This window comes from Hypanus sabinus, chromosome 6 (genome assembly GCF_030144855.1).
Source record: "Hypanus sabinus isolate sHypSab1 chromosome 6, sHypSab1.hap1, whole genome shotgun sequence".
Lineage (NCBI taxonomy): Eukaryota > Metazoa > Chordata > Chondrichthyes > Myliobatiformes > Dasyatidae > Hypanus > Hypanus sabinus.
Window position 1 is genome coordinate 164903742 of NC_082711.1, and position 24509 is coordinate 164928250.

The 24509-nt window shown below is 42.8% G+C and overlaps 1 long non-coding RNA gene across 1 annotated transcript in view; it reads right to left on the reverse strand.

The window, feature by feature from the left end:
- Positions 1-907: 907 nt before the first annotated feature.
- The window catches only part of LOC132396037 (uncharacterized), a 194548-nt gene continuing 170946 nt past the window's right edge, over positions 908-24509 (reverse strand). Inside the window, exons 5-6 of the long non-coding RNA XR_009512816.1 lie at positions 13750-14087; positions 908-6980 (exon numbers count right to left, since the gene is read on the reverse strand). This is a non-coding gene — a long non-coding RNA (uncharacterized LOC132396037). The remainder of the gene's footprint in view (positions 6981-13749; positions 14088-24509) is intronic.

Sequence of the window (24509 nt, forward strand, 5' to 3'; positions counted from 1 at the left end):
GGATTAAAATGGCTGACTGCTAGGTGCTCCTTGCTTTTGTAAGAGGCAGAGTGATGTTGCACATCAACGCGGTTCCCCCATTCTGCACTAGGTCCCTTCGACATCGAAGGGGCCATGGCGGTATGATCAAAAACCAGGCATTTGCGGGTGTTCTGTGTTGCTATCCGACAGGGAACAAGGAAAAGTTCTGTATCTCCAAATCAGTTTATGCTAGGCTCAACTCAAATCTGAGTGTTGTTTGCTTTTCCTCTGTGGAGGAGCTGCTAAACAAAGACGCAGCCGCATCAGGAAGGGTAAGGGGTTAACCTTCTGCAGTTGTGTTTCTCTCTGATGAATCTAAGCTGGATTTGAATTCAATTATACAGGAATATTTAATTAAAATTGAATTTTGCATCTTCAGGCACCCTGGGGGCAAACGGCGACAGCGCATAAAGAATCAGTGATCAGCAATTCAAAAGGCAAACTTGCAAAGGCGTTCACTCAAACCCACAGATAAGTCAGGCTGGCTCCTTACGTGTTTTCCTGAAGTGGAAGGTTAGGGAACAGGAAAGTGACATCAGCACCGAAACTATGCCAACTTTCATTCAAAGGCATTAGTACTGCTGAATCCATGTTCAGACAGACTGTGTGTGTGTGTGTGTGTGTGTGTGTGTGTGTGTGTGTATTTGCATTTCTGAGTGTATGAGTTTGTGCCCGTGTGTGTGTGTCTGCATTTCTGTGTGTTTATGTTTGTGTTTCTCTGTGTGTGTGTGTGTATGCATTTCTCTGTGTGTTTGTATGTGAGTATCTGTGTGTATGCACGTGTGTGTGTTTCTCTGTGTGTGTGTATGTGTATATGTGTGTGTGTGTGTGTGATTGATGCACCATCAATAACTCACTCTGAGACGTAAAGGCGAGATATCGGCTTTTATTGACTGGAAGAAGGAACAAGCAGTGAGTGACCACCATACTACATCCTGGAGGCCGGGCTCAGGCCTTGATCGCCTTTATACAGGGGTCTGTGGGAGGAGCCACAGGAGCAGTCAGCAGGGGGCGTGTCCAGACAGGCACATGTAGTTCACCACAGTGATATATTTATTTAGCGACAGAGTGCAGAACAGGCCCTTCCAGCCCAAGGATCCCAACAACCCATCTATTTAACCCAAGGCTAATCACAAGACAATTTACAATGACCAATTAATCTACACAGTTCGTCTTTGAACTGTGGGAGGAACCCTGAGTGCCTGGAGGAAACAGCGTCACACTAACTGCTCGCTACTGTTGACGAAATTTAGCTAAGTAATTTCAAGAGCAGCAGATAGACAATCCATGATCCAGTGAAAACTTCCAATAGCGGATCTTTCTTATGAAACGATTCAGTTTTGTGAAGACACCTATGCTGTAAAAAAAGATACTATTTTTCAAATTGTTTAAAGGATTTTCATCAGCTCTGTAAACTTGAAAATTTAACATTTATTACGAATCAACCTATTGAACACCACAGAAGGAGCCATTTGGCCCATCAAACTCCTGCCTGCTCCTCGTTGAAGGTTCCACCAGCCGCCTCCCTACTCTTTACTTCGTAAAGTATTGTCCCCTGTGGGCCTATCCAGAAAGCTGTGACTGGTGTGAGTCCCACAACATATCAGCTCTCACACAGAACATTTCCCTCACATATTTAGGGTGAACGCTACAGCTGATTTTGTCAGAGAAAGTTAATCAAAAACTAAGAGTGCACAGATTTACAGTGAGAGGGGAAAGATTTAAACTGAACCTGTGGGGCAAGGACTTCCACACAGAGATTGGTGCATGCACTGTATGAGTTGCTAGAGGAAGTGGCTGAAGCAGGTACAATAACAACATTAAGGGCATTTAGACTGGGACACGGATAAGAAAATCTCGGAGGGATGTGTATCAAAAGCACACAAGTACATGTAACTTAGATAGTCATTGTGATCAGCGTGGATCAGTTGGGCCAAGGGGCCTGTTTGTGTGTTCTATGATTCTGCAGCTCATTCCACTGGTGTTTCTCGGTCAAAAGCATAATTTGTGCTCACAACTATAAGGTAGTGGGTTCGGCCCACTGCATCAGGGTAAAGCCCGCCCAACCATTGAGCACACCTACATGAAACGCTGTCGTAGGAAGCAGCACCCATCATCAGAGATCCTCATGGCCCTGGCCATGCTCTTTTCTCGCTGCTGCCATCAGGTAGAAGGTACAGGAGCCTTAGGACTCACACCATTGGGGTGAAGAACAGTTACTACCCCTCAACCATCAGGGTCTTGAACAAAATGGAGTAGCTACTCTCACCTGCCCATCCAATCAGATGTTCCCACAACCAATGGTCTCACTTTAAGGACTCTTTATCTCATTATCTCATGTTCTCCTTATTTATTGCTATTTATTTATACTTGCATTTGCCTAGTTTGTTATCTTCTGCACCCTGGTTGATCTTACATTGATCCTGTTACAGTTACTATTCTATACATTTGCTGAGTATGCACAAGGTTATATATGGTGATATCTATAGTATGTACCGATAATAAAATTTGCTTTACTTTTGCAATGGAGTAAATTCTCTTCCTGCTTTGTGCACTTGAAATGAACGCTTGTCACCTCCTCATACTCTTTAACAATGGATATCCCTTTAGTTGAGGAAAAGTTCAAAATTGTTCTTTAATCCTCTCTCCCAAGTGGGAACATCAATGGAAAGCCAAAGAGCTTCAGCGATAATCCTGTGTATTGTGAGCCAAAGACTAAACACAGACCTTAAAGGGTTAATCAGTGATTACTAACTCCTTGACTGGAAGTGGATTTCACTGATCAGACTGTGCCAACTTCCCTAGAGTCAGCAGGCACTCTTCAGCAAAGCAGCAAATGCAAGATTGGCATTTAAGAATTAAATCAATGATCTAGTTATGCCTTGGAAATAATTTGATGCATCACTTAAACTTGCCCATGATTCCATTTTACATTTTTCAAACTAATTTATACAGTGCAAATTGAAAATGGTGTAAAAGCACATGGACCTCCCCAAACTATATACATTAACATGCCTGTTGCTAATCTGTAGGATTTTGAGAACTAATCATAAAAAAAAGTTGCAAATCCTCAGTCTCTTGCATATTGCAAAGATACTCTTCAAGATTCAGGATTGTTTATTGTCATTTCCAGTACACAAGTATATAGGAGAATGAAATAATTGTTTCTCCCAATCCAATGCCGCACAAAATATGCAATAAGGTAAAGAACACAGTAATAAAAGAACACGATAAATATAAACAGTGCAAAACCTGAAAGTTGATCTGGAAGAAGTCATGAGGAAGAAAAAGCTGGAGAGAAGTGCAGTGAATACTGAACAGGAGGCTGAAGAGACTGCGGGAGCAGTGCAGGCCACGTGTTTCCGTTTGGAGAAGATCAAACAGCAGCTACCGATCGCAGAAATGAGGAAGAATACAGATTCGATGGATGATGTGCTGGATGTGTGGTACATGCCGCCTTTTGCAGACTTTCCCTCGATTGAGGAAGAGACCTTTGGCCCTTCTCCCATTGAGTCAGGTGTAGCAGGGAGGGTTAGCTGTGTGCAGTGTGGAGCATGAGTGAGAGGTTGAGAGAGGAGTTGGTAGTGGGCCCAAGGTATCCCCAGTTGTGTCTGAGCCTGAAGGGTTTTGTGAGGGGGTACGGAGGTCTCAGAAGGGTTAGGGAACTCCCAGATAGTTGGCCTAAGTAGCACCTGAGGAACAGGGTGTGAGGTTTACTGTGTGGGGAGGAGATGTCACTGTTTGTGCTCGGGTTACGGTGTGTTGGCAGGAAAGGTGGCGAGTTATTTAATAGTCATGAGGACATGACTTTTATTTGGTGGGGGGAAGAGTATAAGGGGGTTTCTTCTTTTTTCTTTGTTACTGTGTATGTAATCAAAAGGGCTTTGTTTGGTTAACTAGCAGGAATGCTCCTTTGTTGCGAGAGAGTGCTGGAAGCTTGTTTGGGTTAAAATTTACTGATAACAAGAATGGTATTCCTTTGTAAGCCAAATGGGGATTAATGTTCTTTCTTCTGAGTCTGTAAGCTTTTGTTGACCGGCTTTTGGGCAGATCGGTGCGAGGGGGTGAGAGAGAGAGGACGCAATGCTGTAAGCTGGGCGAGGAACGGACCCCAAGCGGGGGTCCGAGGCCAGGAGGTACTCCGAGGAGGGGGGATGAAGCTAGATGTGCTTGGTTGACCACTCGGAGGGTCCTGAGCTGCGAGTCGAGGAGTTCGGAGGGGATCGAATGGTGGCCAGAAGACTTCGGTGATTGTGCACGAAGTGGTTTGGACTTTGATAAGTTTGGCACCTTTTCTTTATTTTTTCTCTTCATATATACTGTATCATTATTAATCACTTAGTTATAGTAACCTTTATAAATTGTACTCATTTAATCGCATATGGTGTGCTGTCTGTTTTTGGGCGAGGCGGGGACATCACACAGCATCCACACCAGCTGATTACCCAGTTTGGTGTGGCCAAAGGCTGCTCTCCCTAGACGAGAACGAGCTGAGCGAGCCGGAGGCGACCCAGGGGGTTACATATAAAACAGCTCATATCCATAGATTCCCCCAAGAAGACCACAATCTTGTTGTGGTTCGAAGGCTTGTGTGCCTCAGTGACCCAGAGAGCTATGCTGACTGCAGCCAGGGCTTTATGACTTGGCTCTTGGTAGGGCTACCCATTCCAAACAGGTCAAAGGTTAGAGGCCAGACTTAGAGTGGCCCACTGGTCCTCCAGGTTCGGGGGTTCAGCTCAGGGCCAACAACCCTGATGGGTAAAACAAAATTTTTACAGAAACAGCAGCGAAGAATCCTTCTACATCTGGGTGTGATGGTATTCCTGAGTCTCCACCTGGGACTTGCATGACTGACAGTGGTGAAAACCGAGAGGAAGCTCCTGACATGATGAAGGAAGCCCTCTCCGCCAGAGAGGGAAAACCGTCATTGTTGCCCTAAATGCTAGTGGTGTAACAGGCAGTAACACGCATATACATAAAGACTGTCCATAAAGTGACAACAGGCGCAGGAGTGTCTGTACATATAAAATGACTAACAGGAAATGATAAAACAGAGGTAGAGAGGGAGGTGTGGAGGGATGGGTTAGTGGATGGAGGCACTGATCTGCCTTACTGCTTGGAGAAAGTAACTATTTTTGAGTCTAGTGGGCGTTACATGGATGCTACATAGCCTCCTCCATAATGGGAAGGAACAAACAGTCCGTAAGCAGGTTGGGTGTGAGCCTTCACGATGTTACTGCCCCTTTTCTGGCACCTTACTGGATGTATGTCCTTTACAGCAGATTGGCTGGTGCCGATGATGCCCCGGGCAGTTTTGATTACCCATCATAAAGCCTTTCTGTCCACCGCAGTGCAGTTTCTGTACCAAGCAGTGATGCAGCTTGCTAGGATGCTCTCTACTGAGAATCTGTGGGACGACGTGAGAATGGATGTGCGTACTCCAACTCGTCATTGGTGATGTTTCCTGACTATACAGCATTTGTTGTGGCACCGTGAGAGATTGTGTAAGGTGTGCTTCCCCCAGGAGTTTGCCACTTATTGCAGTTTCCACTCCCGTGTTGCCAATATAAGGAGGGGTGTAAGCTCTCCTGAAGTCAGTAACCATCTCCTCTCAAAAAATGCTGGTGGAACACAGCAGGCCAGGCAGCATCTATAAAGAGAAGCACTGTCGACATTTCGGGCCTGACGAAGGGTCCCGTTTGTCCAGCATCTGCAGATTTCCTCGTGTAACCATCTCCTCTGACATTGAGGAAGAGGTTATTTGCCAGGCACCAGGCCTCGAGCTCCTCCACCTCCTCTCTGTAGACCATCTCATCGTTGTAGGTGATGAGACCCAGCACTGCCATGTCATGGGCGAACGTGACCACGTGATTACTCAGGTGCTTGGCCGTGCAGTCATGTGTGAGTGAGCACTGGGTACAGCAGTGGGCTCAGCAAACACATTTTAATGTCTTTAATTTTTTTTGCTTAAAAATTGAACATGGAACAATACTACATCACAGAAACAGGCCCTTTGGCCCACTATGTTGTGCCAAACTAATCCCTTCTGCCTATATGAAGCGTCCACATCCATGTCCGTACCTAATAGACCCTTAAGCACACACCTCATATCCACCTGCACCAGTGGTGAGGCACCCAGCACTCTCTGCATTAAAAAAAACAGCCCTGCACCTCTCCTCTGGGAGCATTCCAACTGGGAAAAAAGATACTGACAGTCTATTCTGTCTATGCCGCTCATAACCTTATAAACCTCTATCAGATCAACCCTCACCCTCTGCCACTCCAGAGAAAATAAAGACACAAGTTTTCCAGTCATCTTGTAGTAGATACATACTCTAATCCAGGCAGATCCTGGTAAATGTCCTCTGCAGCCTGTCCAAAGCCAAGACATCCTTGCTATAATGATGCAACCAGAACTGAATGTGTTCTCCAGATGTGACCTGCAGTTCTCCAGAGTTTTATAAAGCTACAACAAAACTTCCTGACATGTGAACATAATTCAGAATCAGAATCAAATTCAGTTTTATCTTCACTGACGCATGTTGTGAGATTTGCATTTGCAGCAGCAGTACAGTGCGAGACATATAAAATTACTATGAGTTACAATGAAGAAGTAAATGTTGCAGAAAGGGGTGATGCTCATGGGTTCATTGACTGTTCAGAAATCTGATAGCGGAGGAGAAGAAGCTGTTCCTAAGATGTCCAGTGTAGGTCCTCTGGCTCCCGTACATCCTCCCTGATGGTAGTAATGAGGAAGAGGACTTGACCAGGATGGCAAAGGTTCTTAATGATGAATGCTGCCTCCCCGAGCACAGCCTTTCAAAGATGTCCTTGTTGGAGGGGGGCTTTTAGCCATGATGCAATCCCCTGTAGCTTTTTCTGATCCTGGGCGTTGATGCCTCCGTACCAGATGATGATGCATCCAGTCAGAATGCTCTCCACGGTACATCTGCAGAAATCTGCAAGAGATTTAACAACCTTTAGAGCTCGTATAACTTTCCTTAATTAATAAAGGCAAGCATGCCATATGCCTTCCTTACCGCTTTCTTTGCGCTGAAGGATCTTCTAAAAGACTGCAAACTGGCTATACTTTAAAACTCTTTCTACAATACTAGAGTAATACCGGAATCATTAACAATGGAGGGAAAGTAACCCTGAGGTTGTGTAGGAAGCTAGCACAGGGCCGCCACACTGAATCCTCAAATCTTTGACTATTGTTGTGGAAAAGTTACCCCACTCTGTGCTCCTTTGGTAGCTCCTCAAAGTTATGTTTTTTGCTGACGTTTTAAAACCTGTAACTTGTTCTGGGGTATGATTCTACAGGCTCACAATCTTGTTTCTAAAGCTAGACAGTAGGTGCCAGGAAACATATTGAGTGTGGGGGAAGGGTGTCATAGTCACAGTCAATTCTGACTTCAAACAAACAGCAGACATGTACATTCCCCAGCTGGGTAGTTATCAGGAACAGGAGCACCCTTGATTACCACTACCAGGCTAACAACAATGAAGTATACTGCAGCGGGCCTGCCATTTCCCTGGCCAAGATCTGCTAACAGCACAAAGACCGGGAACTGAGCCTGGGACCCTCCCGATCTGGACAAGTCAAAATGCACCAGGCACAGACCCTTCAAAGGAGACCATTGTTTTTATCTCTCATTGCTGGGATTACTGAGGCTGACGTCAACCTCACCCACAACATTTCCAATCTTGTCTGCATCCAAACGTCATGTTCTGATACGAGAGCTTTAAATCACATAACTCACTGTCTACACTATCCTGGACATGCCTTTAACTCTAGTGCTTGGAATCTCATACTTCTCTTAACAATAGAAAGCTACAGCAAAAGGCTGTGCATTTTAACACATTTGACTGGACTGTGTGTGCGCGCTGATGTGAGCATGCATGTGTACATATATGCGGACATCCTAGTGAACGAGAAGCTCTAAACATGTGTGTGTGTGTGTGCGTGTGCGTGTGCGTGTGCGTGCGTGTGAGAGTGAGCCTACTTGTGGCATGTCCAGGTCTCTTATTTTCTCTTGTATGGGTGGGTCTCATTATGTGAGGGCATTCTTAATGTGGAGAATGAAAGAGATTTCTGTGTGAAGAGTGAGTGGGTGGGATCTCTGCGTAAGTGAGGGTGTAGTGGGGGTTGTGGCGTCTTTTAATATCATGGCACCGAAGGGGAGGATTATCAGCATTGCTGCAAGAATCTTTTTAATGAACTAAAGTTGATCTGATACTTAAAGAACTTGTGAAAGCTAATACTTGCAACAAAGAGATAGATAAGAAAATATTTGCATCCGCTATTGAAGTATGTGTCTAACGTTATTTACTGGCATTGATAGATGTTGTAAATGACCAAAAATCAAAAAGTAAAAACAGTGGATTCTGGTTAATTGGGCCATCGGTTAATCGCTGCAGCCACTAATTTGGAACAACTCTTAAAGCACAAAAACTGATCAAGAAAATAGCTAGGATTCCTTTCCTTTATATGGGACACTATGCTGCTCAATTGGGACAGGAAGCTGTTACCGAAGGGTTTCTAACTAGCTTCCATCATGTGTACTTGTGTGGCTGTTAGGTACTACACTGTGCTGAGAGTGAGCAGTTTTTAAATAGTGTCAGTCGCACGTACTTGTGTTATCCATTTGGACCAAAAGACGCTGATTCAAAAAACAGTGATTTTTGAAAATTTTGTGCCAAGGAATTCATGGTTGGATTATGACACTAGTTCATGCAGGAAGGAAATAAAAGTAGTCCATTATCTGCATCAGGAGTCTGCAATGATTTTGTTCATTTACAACCAATCAAAAGAACATAGCAGCATACACTGGATACATACCTCTCTCGATAACTGTTAGGAACCAATATACAGTTTTATAGTACTGTAGTAGTATTGGTAGTGTTCTAATTTGTTTTCTATTTCATTTAAATGCCTAACTTTTTACTCAGTTTGTCTCTTTTAGTCTAACAGGAGGGGGAGGGGGTCATCACATCCCCAGCTATAGGTTGACTCATTACAGAGCCTAATGGCCGAGGGTAAGAGTGACCTCATATAGCGCTCTTTGGAGCAGCACAGCTGTCTTAGTCTATTACTAAAAATGCTCCTCTGTTCAGCCAAGGTGGCACGCAGAGGGTGAGAAACATTGTCCAGAATTTCCAGGATTTTCTGTCGGGTCCTTTGTTCTACCACAGCCTCCAGTGTGTCCAGCTTGACGCCTATAACAGAGCCAGCCTTTCTAATCAGCTTATTGAGCCTGTTGGCGTCACCCATGTTGGTGGCATTGCCCCAGCACACCACCGCATAGAAGATTATATTGGCAACAACAGACTGGTAGAACATGTGAAGGAGGGGTCTGCATACTCCAAAGGACCTCAATCTCCTCAGGAGGTAGAGGCAACTCTGGCCCTTCTTGTGTTGATGCTCCACTCAAGTCTCTCGTCCAACTGTACCCCTGGATACTTGCAGGTCCTCATTACATCCATGTCCTCACCATCAATAGTAACAGGGAGCAGTGCAGGCTTTAGTCTTCCTGAAGTCCATCACCATCTCCTTTGTCTTACTGATGTTGAGCTGTAGATGATTCAGCTTGCATCAGTTGACAAGGAAACATTAGTAAGTAAAACAGCCTTGAAAACAAGGGAAGATGCTTTATAAAGGTAAGAACTGTCCCAAGGATCGTCACAGAGGCAGGACCTGCAAGTTCATTCTTGATATGAGAGTCACTTGCTGCCCCACCCCTGGTCGCCTCAAACCAACCAATCAATTGAGGTTCAAGAGGATTGTGGGTATGTAAGTGGATCTGTAATCTAAGTGTTTTGGATAATTTTTGGAGACCTGAGCTGAAATTCTAATTAAATAGTGAATTCCGTTTCTTTGAATAAACTTTGGACACAATGATTAGTTTTAGCAATGGTAACCATGAAGTTGCTCAGTTGTTATAAAAATTACAAAAGCAATTTTCTATCCACTCTGGCCCATCTGTGACTCCAAATAGACAGCAGTGAGCTTCATATTCCTCTGAAACTGGCCAGGTAAAGGGAATTAGTGATAACCAATACTCCCAGTGCCTACTTTATAAGGTACTTCGTGTACCTAATAAAGTGGTCAGTGAGTGCGTGTTTGTGGTCTCCTGCTGCCGTAGCCAATTTACTTCAAGGTTCTATGCGTTGTGTATTCAGAGATCCTCTTCTGCACATCACTATTCTAACACTTTCAGTTACTGTCATCTTCCTGTCAGCTTGAAGCTGTCTGGCCATTCCCCTCTGAGCTTAACAAGACATTATCACCCACAGTACTGCAGCTCACTAAATGCTTTTTTATTTTTGTTTTTGCACCATTCTAGAAACCATTGTGTGTGAAAATCTCACAAGAAAAGCAGTTTCTGGGATCCTGTATTCTAATCACCCTTCCTGGCACCTTTCCATGGCCAAAGTCACTTCAATCACATTTCTTCCCCACTCCGATGTTTGGTCAGAACAACAGCTGAACCTCTTGACCACGTCTGCATGTTTTTATACATTGAGTTACTGCCACATGATTGGCTGATTAGACATTTCTATTAATGCACAGGTGTACTTGGTAAAGTAGCCACTGACTGTGAGTGCTGTCTTTGCCATTTTCAATAGCCATGGAACTGAGAGGAATGTTGCACCTTTCAAGGAGATTTTGAATCTTTTTTTCTTTGTTTTCTTGCTCACCTCTTTCTGCAACAAAGCTCAGAACAGTCTCTTTAGATACTTTGGAGTTGGACTATAGGAAGGAATTAGCTGACCATTCTACATCAACAGTGTGGTATCCAGCAATGGTATTGCCTTTGCAAGCATCAAGAGCTTCAAGTTCCTAAGTGTGAACATCATCAGTAGCTGGTCCTGGTCTAATAATATTGACCTCATGGCCAAGAAAGCTCACCAATACCTCTACTTCCTCAGGAAGTGAGGAAATTTGACTTGTCCCCATCGACTTTTACCAATTTTTATTGATGCACCTTAGAAAGCTTTCTGCCTGGGTGCACAATGGCTTGGAATGGCAACTCCTCTGCACATGATTGCAGTAAACTGCAGAGAGTTGTAGACACAGCTCTGCACATCATGGAAACCAACCTTTCCTCTGTGGACAGCACACACAAAATGCTGGAGGAACTCAGCAAGTCAGGCAGCATCTGTGGACCTCTTCGACTGTTTATCTGCGAGGGCCATCAGAGATATCTTCAGCAAGATCTTCAAGAAGGGAATATCCAACTGTGTTAACTACAGAGGGATATTCCTGCTGTGCATCATTGGGAAAGTTGTTGCCAGGGTCCTCTTCATCTAACTCCTCATCATTTCTGAAGAACTGCTCCCAGAATTAAAGGATCCTTTTCTGGTTGGCTGCCAGTGACTAGTGGGGTTCCACGGGGGTCTGTGTTGCAACCACTTTTTTTTATGCTGTATATAATTGATTTGGATGATGGATTAGATGGCTTTGTTGCCAAGTTTGCAGATGATACAAAGATTGGTGGAGGTGCAGGTAGTGTTGAGGAAACAGGTAGGATGCAGAAGGACTTAGTTTAGCAGAATGGGCAAAAAAGTGACAAATGAAATACAATTTTGGAAAATGCATGGACATGCACTTTGGTAGTAGAAGTAAACGTGTGGACTATTTTCTAATTAAAATCCAAGAATTTGAGATGCAGAGGGACTTTGGAGTCCTTGTGCAGAACACTCTGAAGGTTAACTTACAGGTTAAGTCAGTGGTGAGGAAGGCAAATGCCATGTTAGCATTCATTTCACGAGGTCTAGAATACAAGAGCAGGGATGTGATGCTGAGGCTTTATAAGGCACTGGTGAGGCTTCACCTTGAGTATTGTGAACAGTTTTGGGCCTCTCATCTTAGAAAAGATGTGCTGGCATTGGAAAAGTTCCAGAGGAGGGTTACAAGGATGATTCCAGGAATGAAAGGGTTATCATACAAGGAACATTTGATGGCCCTGGTCTGTACTCACTGGAATTCAGAAGGGTGAGGGGGGAATCTCATTGAATGCATTTGAATGTTGAAAGGCCTAGGCAGAGTAGATGAGGTAAGGATGTTTCCCATGGTGGGAGAGTCTAGGACAAGAGGGCACAGCCTCAGGATAGAAGGGCGCCCTTTCAAAACAGAGATGCGGAAATTTCTTTAGCCAAAGGGTGGTGAATTTGTGGAATTTGTTGCCACATGCAGCTGTGGAGGCCAGGTCATTGGGTGTATTTAAGGCAGAGATTGGTAGGTTCTTGATTGGACATGGCATCAAAGGTTACGGGGAGAAGGCCGGGAACTGAGGTTGAGGAGAAGATAATAAAATGGATCAACCATGATTAAATGGTGGAGCAGACTCGATGGGCCAGGTGGCCTAATTTTGCTCCTATTTCTTATGGTCTAATCACAGAATGATTCCTTCCAACTAGGAGCACAGTAGCTGTGATCTTCATTGTGTAACAACTCCAGAAAGTGGCCTTGTTCAACCTGACTAAATCCTTTGCATTAAACACCAAAAAGGTTTTGGCTTCTCAAATATTTGGTTTTGATATCTAGAATAGTGGGTCCGTTATCTCAAATATTTGCTATGTTTAGATTTTTATTCAAGTTATGGTATATAGCTAGGCTGCCTAAGACCTTTGCACAGTACTGTAAATTTTGTCTTTCCAGTTACCAAATAACACTAAGTACTACTGAGCTAATACAAAGCTATGTACTCGTATTTCTGTTTCCCAACAACATTCCTACTTTAGCCAATATACGGTTCTGTGCAAGAGCCTTAGTCACTCTCGTTATATATATATGCCTAAGACTTTTGCTCAGTACTGTAGATCCATTCTCAAACAAAAGATTGTTTTGAATGCTGTTGCTTGCTTTTATTGTTGGGTGATTTGTGATTTTTTTCTCTTTGCCCACCGGATGTTTGTCTTTTTACTTTAATTGGGTTCTCTCATGTTTCTTGCTTTGTGGCTGCCTGTAAGTGGGCAAACCTCAAGTTTGTATAATTTATACATTCTTTGAAAATATATTGATCTGAAAACTGTCTAAAATTCACTACAAACCTGACACTCTAATATTAAAAGGAAAATCTTTCTGCAAAATCTATTTGATAAATACTTCCTCTAAATTGAATATTGCATAATTATAACAATGGCTAAATTGGAATAAAAGGTGTTACATTTTCACAGAGAGTAAATAAAATTCTCCTTCATTTAACAGTCACTGTTACCACAACCTTTAACACACATTATGTTTATGGCTTCCTCTGTAATAGAGAGGCCATTTAGCAAGCACTCAGAACCATCTCCCTTGCATAATAATATATTTTACAGAACTGTGCAGAAGTCTTAGGAGTGTATATATATATCTAGAGTGTTTAAGACCTTTGCACAGAACTGAATATTGGTTAAAATAGGGAGGTGGCTGGGAAACAGAAAGACGAGTGCATTACTTGTTACTTCGTAACCGGAAAGACATAAAATACAGTACTGTTCAAAAGTCTTAGGCACCCTAGCTATATTAATTTATGTTAAATTAATATTTATATTAATTTATATGTTGGTTAAAAGACTTTTGCACAGTATTTGCATATAATAATCATGAAAAGCTTCAGTTCATATTTTTATAAACTTCAATTTTCTGTGATATTTATAAGAGCAGCTGGCCAGTTTTGTAATATATTCTATGGATTATGCCTGTCTGAATGAATCCATAATATTACCAATAAGCATTACCCGTGGACATAAATCTGTGAGAGATCAAAATAACGAACTCCAACACTCTCCACGATCTCAGGGTGTGAATTCAAAAGGGAGTGAATTGCCTATAGCGGTTTTGGCCAAGTTCCAGTTTCAAGATAAGATGACGAGAGGGGAGTGTCGACTCCGAAGTGAGTGTGGTGCAGGACTGGTACTCCCAGCTCCTTTTCAGTACATGTTGTTTTCTTAAACTGAACTCTGAAGCTGTACACATTTTGATTTTCTGTTCCACTTGCGGGGGTCTGGGTGCAGGTCAGTTCCTTTGATTGGAAGATTTAATTCAGCTTCTTCTCCTGGCAAGGTTGGAGTCATATCTGATTTCAGACACATACAAAAGAAAAAGTTCGACATATTATCAATCATTTCGCTTTTGGCACTTGGTTTCTTGCCAGCTCACAGGAGCCTGCCATTAAAAATAAGGTGAATATTTCGTACTCTCTTGGCTTAATTCAGATTTATGAAAGTGAATTGAAACCATTAGTACATTGGCCAGCAGCTCCTTAAATGGTGAGGGAGGACAGACAGGATGCCGAGGAGAAACAGCTCTCTGGTCAACACCAGAGTCAAGTACTGACACCCTCTGAACACATCCCTGCCAAGGGCAGCACAAGAGCCATTCCAACTGAATCTGGTGACTCCTTCACTAATACCATGGAAAGCAAACACAGGTCGGACAGCCTGTGAATAGATGCAGCTTCTTACTCTCCACCTCATCCAGATTGTCAGATATCAGGTAACCCCATAGGAGCAGCCTTAACACAATGTAAAATGTACCCACATCTGTCTCTGTGACTCTGGGAGCAGATGCCAGATTTTAATTCTGTAGAGAAATAACACCAACCTTTGTGCAATGCCCTAAATGGGGATGAACACCCATACTTTAGCTATTCCCGAGACACATTAGTTCGATCTTTTACCTTCTCTTCTGGTCAATTATATCAGCAAGCCTTCCACCTCTCCTGCTTTCTCTGAACTGATTGACCTCTCAACAAGAGATGTTGCCAGAGGCAGCTACACTCGATGGCCAATATTGATTATGAGCTTTGACAGTGCTAACTACATACTCAATGATCAAAGAATACATTTTGCATGTGTTAAGTCTGCTTCAGTGGGGTCATTTGACGTCGAGCAAAGGGCTCGATCGAGCCAAATTTTTTAAAAATTGTGTTAGATTAAGCCCTTTGCAAGATATCAAAAATGAATATTTTAAAAATCACCGAGCAATATGCAGAGGTGGGGGCTCTTTCTGATTCTCTCTTTTGAACCCTGTGTATTAGGGTCATATCCTGCTGCTGTTTCTATTAAGTACTAGTAAGTAAAACTTACATATGGGGAAGGACAAAGTCATGGTAAAAATAAGTATTTCCATTCCAAGTTCCAAAGAGAATCACAATCAAGGAATCAAACATTTTAAAACCCCTGAATTTCACTCGATTAGGAATTTTGGGAGAATAAAATATGCAAGGGCAGAATTAGTGTAAGCGAGCAAGCCAACTGTGTTTATTGTTATTAGCATACAGACTGAGTGTATAAATGCCTTGAAAAATAGCTTTTTGCAGCAATAACACACTACTTTACAAACACAATTTTTTTTTCGAGAGAGATGGGTGCCAGGAACCCTCTGCCAGGGTAGAGACAAGTATAGAGTCATAAGAAGGTACACTGCAGAAATAGGCCCCTTGGCCCAAATAGTCCATGCAGAAACCATTTAAGCTGCCTTTGATGGAGACATTGAAGTGATTCTTAGACATGCACATGAACAGAGAATGGATGGATATTGACTTGTATAGACAGAAAGTGCTAGTTTAGTCAGGCCTTTAATTACTAGTGTAGTTAGTCTGGCACAATATTGTAGGCTGAGGGGCCTGTTCCTGTGCTGTAATTTAGATTACGATCTAAATTGCATAAACTTACATGAACATAACTTATACCAAATATACACAACAAAATACTGTAGGTACTTGTACAAATAGGTGATAGACTCTCCCACAATAGGAAACATCTTATCCACATCCACTCTATCAAGGCCTTTCACCATTTTATTTTGTTTCAACGAGGTCGCCCCTCATTTTTCTGAATTCTAGTGAATACAGGCCCAGCGTCATCAAATGTTCTTCATATGACAAGCTATTCAATCCTGGAATCATTTTTGTGAACCTCCTTTGAGAACTCTCTCCAGTTTCAGCACAACCTTTCTGAGATAAGGGGCCCAAAACTGCTCACTATCCTTCAAGTGAGGCTTCGCCAGTGCTTTATAAAGTCTCAACTTTCATCAGGACTCAGGAGTATTTTTAAATAGTTTTGTGTTCAGAGGGAAAAATCAAAAACTACAGATGCTAGAAATCTAAAATGTAAGAGAAAAATGCTGGAAGTACTCATGAAGTCAGGTTGTATCTGTGCAAAGAGAAACTTAAGTCGATATTTCATTCAATATCAGTCTTCCATCTGTGATTTTAATTCAGCTTGATTCCCATCCTGACCACCTCACCAACTCCCCTGTTATTCTTTCTGCCCCTCACTGGGAGTGGAGTAAGTGTCCAGACTGATGCGCTGGTTGCAACTTCATGTTCTGCTTCTCACAGCACTCACGTTCTTTTGTCTCACTCATTGCTCCTTACAGCTTATTTGCCCACGGCCAGCCCCATTTCACCTAAACAGAGACAGCCATCATACCTTGCGCCACCCCCCTGCAGCCTCACGTGCCTGTTTTGTCTCCTTTTCAATTCTGAGGAAGCATGCCCATCCCGAGACGTTAATGCAAGAGATTCTGCAATCTTGAGAGACCCACACAAAGTTCTGGAGGAAATCAGCAGGTCAGGCGTCATGTATGGAGAGAAATAAACAGGCCAAGACCCATTCGTGGAGCATTGTCAGAGTCTGGGCCTGAAATGGCAACGGTTTATTCCTCTCGATAGGTACTGCCTGACCTGCTGAGTTCCTCCAGAAATTTGTGTGTATTGCCTGAGGTATTATTTCTGTGTCTGTGAGGACTGATCTTCTGAGTATTCCAAGCAGATACGTAGAGGGAGAGAGAGTTTGAAATAAGCAGACAGGGTTAAGTCAGCACACTTTGCGTGCCACTGTCCCGAGGAGACATTAGGTGCACATAATTAGACACGTGGCAAGGACCACCAAAAGGAAGCTAGGTTTTAATGGAGCGGCCATTGTGTGAGTGGGCCTGTGTTGGAGTGGGGAGTTGAGGCTTCGGCGAGGGGGAGCGAAGGTCATAGGTGTGTTTTTTTGTTATTTATTCTTTATTTCTTTCTTATTGCACATTTAGAGCAGTGGTAATACCAGACAAGATACTGGAATGCTCTTCTTGTAGTTGTGGGAAGGCAGAGAGGCCTCCAGGGTTGTGATCCCAGGATTGCTACCCTTGCCACCTGCCAGTGAGACCAGAAATAGGAAGATCATACAATTTAACACATGAACACAGAGAAAGTACAGCAGGGAGGGCTTCAGATTTTTGGATCATTGGGCTCTCTTCCAGGGTAGGTTGGACCTGTAAAGAGGGACAGTTTGCACCAGAACTGGAGGGGGCTAATATCCTAATAGGAAGGCTTGCTAGTGCTGTGGGTAGCGGTTAGGGGTTTAGACTAGCATTGTAGGGGGATTGCAACCAAGGTGCTAGAACATTTAGTGGAGAGGTTATGGAGAAAAATGTTGTTTTGCTTAGATACAAAGTCAGGAATCGGTCATGATGGGACCAGTATTCTGAGATGCGTGTATTTCAATGCAAGGAGTAATGTAGGAAAGGTGCATGAGCTTAGGACACGTGGAACTATGGCATTGCAGCCATGAGTGTGGCATTACTACTTGGGAAAAATATCACAACTGTACATAGTCAGTACAGACTGAAGAACTTGTCTAGTGAGGCTTTGTGGGTAGAACTATGGAATAAGAAAGGTATTACCAAATTAATGGGATTATGTTATAGACCACCCAACAGACAATCCAATGAGATTTAGAGGAGAAAATTTGTAGAGAGGTCACAGACTGCTGCAAGAAACATAAGGTTGTGATAGAAGGTGATTTTAGCTTGGCACATATTGACTGGGACTGCTATACTATAAAAGAGCTGGATAAGATGGGAGTAGTGTTCAAGAAAGTTTCCTTAATCAGTACATTGAAGTCCCAACTAGAGAGAAAGTGTGATACTGGATCTCCTTTTAGGGAATGTGACAGGACAGATGACAGAAGCTTGTGAAAGGGAATACCTTGCACCTAGTAATCATGATGACATTAGTTTCAAGATATTAATGGAAAAGGGTAGGTTTGGTCCTTAGATTGGCATACTAAATTCGAGAAAGGTCAATTTTGATGGTATCAGAAAAGATCTGACAAATGTGGATTGGAACAGGCTGTTTTCTGTCAAAGTTGGAGGTTTACAAAAGTGATATTTTGAGAGTACAGCACTTATATGTTCCTTTCAGAATAAACACCAATGATAACAGGTCTAGGGAACCTCGGTTTTGAGAGATATTGAGGCATAGCAGGAGGTGCGTAGCAGGTAGGAACAAATGAGGTACTTGAGGAGTATAAGAAATGCAGGAGAACACTTAAGAAGGAAGTCAGGAGGGCTCTAACAGACAAGGCTCTAACAGACAAGGTGAATCAGAATTCCAAGGGCTTCTGTGGATATATTAAAGAGAAAAAGAATAGCAAGGGACAAAATTGGTCCTCTGGAAGATCTGAGTGGTCCTGAAAACATGGACAGATCCGAAATGGATTTTTTTTGAATCTGTATTTACTTGGGAGATGGGGTCTATTTATAGAGTCTATAAATGTGAGGCAATGCAGCAACGAGGTCGTGGACCCTATCCAGTTTACAGAGCTGGAGGTGTTTTGCTGTCCGAAGCACCTGTTTCTATGCTGTGGTGTTTGATGACTCTATGACTCTACTTCCAGCATTTCCGCTTCTTCTTTCGCAGTTTAGTGGGATTTTGTGCTTATACACACACTCCTGAGAATTAACACACAGTCTCAGCAAGTTTTTTTCTGGTTTTGGTTTACTACTGTCACATGTACCACGATACAGTGAAAAACTTGTCTGCACACTGTTCATACAGATTCAGTGCACTGAGGTAGAACATGGTGAAACAGTAACAGAATGCAGAATTAAGCATAAAAGCTACAGAGGAAGTGTAGTGTTAAACAATAATGTGCAAGGCCATAATGAGGTAGATTGAGAGGTCAAGAGTCAATGGTACATTGGCCTTTATCCTAGGAGGATTTGACTTCAAGACTAGAGAGATGTTGCTCCTATTACCACACCATTTCAAATACTCTGTACAATCAGGTCTTTGAACCTGGTGATATTCTTTCAATTGACAAAATGCAGCGAAGGTTCACTCGGTTCATTTTTAGGACACCGGGTTTGATTTTTGAGGAGAAATCGACCTACCTGAGTTTACATGAATGAGATATGATCTCATTGAACAGTAGAAAATTGTCAGGATAAATATTGGTCGAATGTTTCTTTGGGACACCTGAAACCAGTTTTCAGAGTGTCAAATATGGGCTTGGCTACTTAAGACAATCTGAGAAGAAATTTCTTCACCCAGAGACTGGTGACCCTACAGAATATTCAACCCAAAAGGATATGAGGTTCAGTCACTGAGTGAATTCAGCACAATGATAGATATGGGGTAAATTGGCTTGTGAAAGGTACTGAATGGCCTACTCCTGCTTCAATTTCATACTTCAATTTTAGCTTTAAAGTACTTCGGGACAACACAGGAATATGAAATACGAAATGTGAAATGAAATCTTGCTCTATTTGTGGGGGTACAAAACATGACCTGCAGTTGAGGTGAGCATTGGGCCAAGAAGACTTTAATCAAGTTCAAAGATCAAAGATCCAAGTACAGTCAGCCCTCCTTATCCACGAGATCCGCACGTGCGAATTCAACCAATTGTGAATCGAGAAAACCCAGAAGTGCTCTTCCAGCACTTGTTGTTCAGGCATTACAGACTTTTTTTTCTTGTCATTATTCCCTAAACCAGGGGTCAGCAACCTTTACCACTGAAAGAGCCACTTGGACCCGTTTCCCACAGAAAAGAAAACACTGGGAGCCGCAAAACCCGTTTGACATTTAAAATGAAATAACACTGCATACAACGTTTTGTTTTGCCTTTATGCTATGTATAAACAAACTATAATGTGTTGCATTTATGAAATTGATGAGCTCCTGCAGAGAAAACGAAATTACATTTCTGCATGCAACAAAAACATTTTGAACTCCGAAAATAAGATGTTGGGTTGAAGGTTACTTTTAAGTAAAATACTCAACGTCTATTTGAGTCCTTCTTGTGTTTATGAAAAACGCTAAACTTAAATTTGCCGCCAGCAGCAAACCAAAAATAACGTCAGCCAGCTGTCAACCTGAAAAATAAAAGGACTATTTCACTGAACAATGAAAACATAAGAATATACGTAAAATAATAGGCAATTAAAATATTTATCATACTTGGTCAGGTTGACTCACACCTGACAATGCAGTCGTATTCGGTAGGGATGGATCGATGCTTAGGGGAGTGACCGGGAAGGATAATGTGTTTTTTTCCTCTCTGAACTCACAGAAGCGTTTCCCAAACGATGTTTGCATTGCGATGATTGCAGAATGTAAATACTCCGAATTTATCATGTCGTGACCTTGTTTGAACTCTCTCAAATTGGGGAAGTGAGACAATGTGCCTTTCTGTAAATCTCTGGCAAGCACTGTCAACTTGCGCTCGAATGCCAAAACATCCTCCAACATGTGTAGGGCTGTAAGTCCTTACCCCTGAAGAGCTGTTTTCAGTGTGTTCAGGTGCGCTGTCATGTCTACCATGAAGTGTAGCTTTTCCAGCCACTCTGGCTGTTCCAGCTCAGGAAAGGTGAGCCCTTTGCTGCCCAGGAAAGTTTTCACTTCTTCCAGACACGCGACAAAGCATTTCAGCACCTTCCGTCTGGACAGCCAGTGATAAAAACACGTTGTAGCGGTGTGCTCACGCAGTCAGTAAACTGCAGTCGAATAACTTTATTCGAACTAAACAGCCTTGCTTTTAAGCCTCCCTCGACCCAGCCCCCATGGACGCAGATGCTGCAAAAGACGCGTACTCACAAACCCCCGTAGGCTATCTCCCTTAGCCGGAATGCTGGCTAATTGTGAGCCGTTTCGGATGTGCCAGGAAATGTGTCGCCACACTTAGATTGTACAAGATCACCATAATCTTCAAATTTAGAATTACATTTCAAAAGCTAACAAACTAACATAAAATACATTTTAATTAAATACTGACCAATTATTTCCCAAAGCCACAGGGAGCCGCAGCACAGAGGTGAAAGAGCCACAAATGGCTCCGGAGCCGCGGGTTGCCGACCCCCGCCCTAAACAATGCAGTATAACAACTATTAGTAATAATTGTAGCTTTCATCGGGGCAGGGCCTTTCTCACCTTATCCTTTAAAATTGTTCCAATTGTCGACCGACTGTAGCCTTACGCTTTTCCATTGACCGATGGCATTTCACCTCTTTCCGGTCACTTTATTATTTCCACTTTGTTTTCAATCGTGATCGTGATTATTTTCGTGCACACAAACACTGCGGATTCAGAGCTGCACCACCGGGTCCTAATGTCCTCCGCACTGAGACACAGGTTGAATAACAGACTTGAGCATCCACATTTTTTGGTATCCACGAGGGGTCCTAGAACCAATCCCTCGCGGATAAGGAGGGCCGAATGTACGTACATGTCACCATATACTACCCCGAGTTTCATTTTCTTGAGGCATTCACAGTAAATACGAGGAACCACAATAGAATCAATAAAAAAACTGCACACAGCAAAGACAGATCATCAACCAATGTGCAAAAGTCAACAAATAGTGCAAATGCAATAAGAAATAAAACAAAATAATAATAATAAATAAATAATCCATATTGAGAATATGACTTGTGGAGTGTTTGAAATTGAATCCATAGTTTCTAGAATCTGGTCAGTTCTGGGTGAGTGAATCTATCCCCTCTGGTTCAAGATCTTGATGGTTCAGGGGTAATTACCGTTCCTGAACCTCGTGGTGTACCTCCTTGCAGTAGCAAGAAGAGAGCATGGCCAGGATAGTGGGGGCCCTTGATAATAGATGCTGCTTTCCTGCAAAAGCTCTCCTTGTGTTCAATGATGAAAAGAGCTTAATTCTTGGTGCATTTCTGGTGTTATCCCATGAGGAAGGAGTTTCATGGCATTTGTCGGCGGAGAAAAGAAGCTGGGATTACCTTTACTTTCCAGAGAAATCATCTTAGGAAGCTTATTACTTAGAACATCAAGGGTGGATTTGCTTTAAAGACAGCTCTACTAACACAGTGAGTCTTTTGTATAGAACTTGAATTTTCAAGGCACTATAAAGAAGATATTGCACTGAAGTGCACAAGGTCATTTCATTACTGAGTTAAACATCATTACGTTTCAATAAACTATGGGCAAAAAGGTTGGTTTGAATTTAGATCAAACATGTATTGTTTGTAATCCACTTAATGTATCCTTGCTCTGCTACATTCAATGTGTACAGCTAAATACGTTTCCTTCAGTACAATGCTGTCATGTCTGTGCCATTAATCACAATCAGGTGTTGAACTGGAGACTTCAAAACTCAGAGAGCAGGAGCTGAGAGATCCACTTCATCTAGGCGAGGGAATCAAGAAACGGATGCACAGGCTTTAGGCATATGGGGTCCGCCATTTTTAAGATTGAATTTAAGAGAAATTTCTTTAGTCAGAGGACTGTAAATCTTTGAATTTCTTTGGGGTATGGATGGTCAACTAATGCATCACCAGATTAAGCTCAATATATTTTTGGTTGAAGTCCAAACTTCAGGTAGAAGCCTAAAGGCCAAAGACCAAAGTCCGCAAGTCTGGAGGTACAGGCCCAAAGGTCGAGACATCGGGGTTGGCTTGTCCAGAGGTCAGGGGCCCAATGTCTGTATGTTTGCGAGTCCAGACCAGGGATTGGAGGCCTGTAGGTGGCCTGTCCTGGGGATGGAGGCTTACCTGTGTGTGCGAGTCAGTGGGGAAGGGATTCGTTTTGATATTGCTTTCCTGTTTTATTTAGTTGGTGTTATTGTTATTGCTGATTGTATTGATCTACTGCACATTGTGGGCATGCTATGTAACTTCGATAACTTCAAAACATTAAGTCTGAAAGTCGGAGAGTCTGAAATACGAGTCTTAGTTTGTTCTTTACTTTAAGCAAGGAGCGCAGATATCAAGCAGTAGCGTTGTGACGTATGCTGTTCATGTATTTTTACATATGACCATAATGAGTGCTTAATCAATGATCTATTTACAATATTACTGAAATATTAAATATACAAAATACAACACTATGGGTGGCGACACTTGTGGGCTGGAACCAGCACATCTTCAGGTTGTGTTGGTGTTACCGTGAATAACGCATTTTACTGTACTTTTCAATGTACTTGTGATAAATTAATCTGAATGTGGATCTGAATCTGAATTTAAGGAAATTAAAGGAAATGGGGTTTGAGTTGAATAAGGCAAAGAATCACGATCTTATTGAGTGTCACTATATTGCTTCCATTTCTTTTGTTTTTACTGAAATTCCACAATTCTTTCCTCCATTGCTGTGGTCACAACAGATCGCATTCGATTGATAACAACATGAAGGTACGTAAATATAGAAGGGAAAATTCTGAAACAATACAGGCTGCATCCTTGGGGAGAGAAACAGAGTTAGTGCTTCAGATCAATGATTTTTTTCCCAGAAGTTGGAAATAAAACAGGATTAAGGATACAGAGAACTCCAAGAGGACCACAACCATGTCGTAGGCTTTTGGGGTTTGCGTGCCTCAATGAACTGGACAGCTATATTGGCTGGAGTCAGGGCTTTGTGCTTTGGCTCTTGGTGAGGTCACCCAAGCCAAACAGGTCAAAGGGTAGGGGCCAGACTGAGAGTGGTCTTCCAGTCCTCCAGGTTCGGGGATTGATCTCAGAGGTAACAACCCCGACTGGGCAAAAACTGTCATGAAGACACCAATTCGGAATCCTTCTACATCTGCGCACGATGAGTCTCCACCTGGGACTTGCACGACTGAAAACCAGGCTACTGACACAAGAAAGGAAGCCCTGAGCACCACCAGAGATAGAGGACCTTTATCGCTGCCCTAAACGTCAGCAGCATAACGGGAGGTGGCTAGGTATGGTTACAGAGAAGGAGGAAGGGACAGAACGAATAGAGGTTTATAATGGAACAGAGGCCAGGAGCGGTGGTTCATTTGCTTATTATTTGCCATGTTGTATGATGCGGGCAATCATGACCATAATTGTTCTTGGCAAATTTTTCTATAGAAGTAGTTTGCCATTCCCTTCTTCTGAGGAGTGCCTTTACAAGACAGGTGACCTCAGCCATTATCACTTCTCTTCAGAGATTGTCTGTCTGGCATCCATGATCACATAACCAGGACTTATGATGCACCAGCTTCTCATGTGACCATCCCCCACCTGCTCTCAAGGCTTCAAGTAACCCTGATCGGGGAACTAGGCAGGTGCCAAACCTTGCCCAAGTGTGACCTGCAAACTAGCAGAGGGAAGGAGGGCCTTACCCCTCCTTTGGTAGAAACCTGTCTCCACCCCACCCCCCAAGTGGTGGTAATGTTGGCTACTGGTGGGCAGTGAAGGTTAGGTGTACGCAAGAGGTGGAATGAAATCTGAGATACAGGAAAAGGAGGAAGGGGAGAAA